This window comes from Pteropus vampyrus, unplaced genomic scaffold, assembly GCF_000151845.1.
Source record: "Pteropus vampyrus isolate Shadow unplaced genomic scaffold, Pvam_2.0 Scaffold10, whole genome shotgun sequence".
Taxonomy (NCBI): Eukaryota; Metazoa; Chordata; class Mammalia; order Chiroptera; family Pteropodidae; genus Pteropus; species Pteropus vampyrus.
In genome coordinates, this window is record NW_011888791.1 from 15,303,599 (window position 1) to 15,304,696 (window position 1,098).

General features: G+C 43.4%; 1 protein-coding gene across 4 annotated transcripts in view; it reads left to right on the forward strand.

Annotated features, from left to right (window-relative positions):
* Nucleotides 1–472: 472 nt before the first annotated feature.
* Nucleotides 473–1,098, forward strand: part of BAZ1A (bromodomain adjacent to zinc finger domain 1A) — a 90,389-nt gene continuing 89,763 nt past the window's right edge. For 2 of the 4 annotated variants that reach the window (XM_023522396.1, XM_023522393.1), the window contains exon 1: nt 850–1,071. The gene's annotated coding sequence lies outside the window, so the exon portion shown is untranslated. Of the gene's footprint in view, nt 1,072–1,098 lie in introns of all 4 variants that reach the window. The other 2 variants (XM_011376773.2, XM_011376764.2) reach the window with 2 other exon arrangements.

Sequence of the window (1,098 nt, forward strand, 5' to 3'; positions counted from 1 at the left end):
AGCAACGGTCAGGGGCAGTAGCAAAAAGACCATTTAAAACAAAGCTGGCAAACACTTGGAGTTATTTGTAGTTTCAAAAATTCTTTTTAATTTAAAAGTCACATTAAAATTCATCTTCCAAATGGAAATTATAGATATGGATAAATCGCGTTAGGGAAATTTCGCTAGTAAATCCATAATCTTTAAAATTTGGAGTGATTGAATTAAATACTGATCCTTCGCAAAATACTTTCAGTGGCGTATTCTAGATTTTACTTTTTAAAGATGTAATTTTTAGTTTTAAATATGTGGGGGTCCAGTAGGCATGATGACATTTTCTAACATACTTTTCTGGTCTTTTCCTATGCTAAGTCTTTGGATTGCCCTCCCTAAATATTAAAGAGAACTGCTGTCAAGTAAGGTATTTTCTTTGCAAGACGGATGTTTATACAAGCAAATGCTGTTTTAGAAACGAAAATTCTAATTTTGAAGAAGAAAATATCAAAATATTTTTTATTCTTTATTCCTCATTTCTCTTCTCATGTTGAAAATACAAATTAAATCTTAATTAGAGTCCCTTTCCCGTCGTGTAACCAAGCGATGGTGTCAGGCTTGAAGATGAAGGCTTTACTTTGTTAGCCATGTGTTTACGAAACCGCGGCGCTTTCCCTAGATCTTTTGGCTGATAATCTCAAACATGGAGGATGCTTCTGATTCTTCACAAGGGGTTGCTCCATTAATTAATAATGTAGCTCTCCCAGGCTTTCCGCCGTCTCTTCCTGTATCAGTGACAAGCTGTAAAAGTCATCGAGTAGCCAATAAAAAGGTAGAAGCGAGAAGTGAAAAGCTCCTCCCAATAGCTCTTCCTCCTTCTGAGCCGAAAGTAGATCAGAAACTTCCCAGGAGCTCCGAGAGGCGGGGAAGTGGCGGTGGGACGCGATCCCCCGCGCGGAGCCAGGCCGTGGCAGCTGGAGAAGCGGCGGCCGGCGGCGCGGCGGGGCCGGCGAGAAGAGAACCCCCGGGAGGGCAGAGCCTCCCCTCGCTGCCTTTGTAGTTGAGACGGTGGAGAAGTGGCAGTCGGCGTGCTCGCAGGTGAGGGGCTCCGTGTGGTCGCTCCGG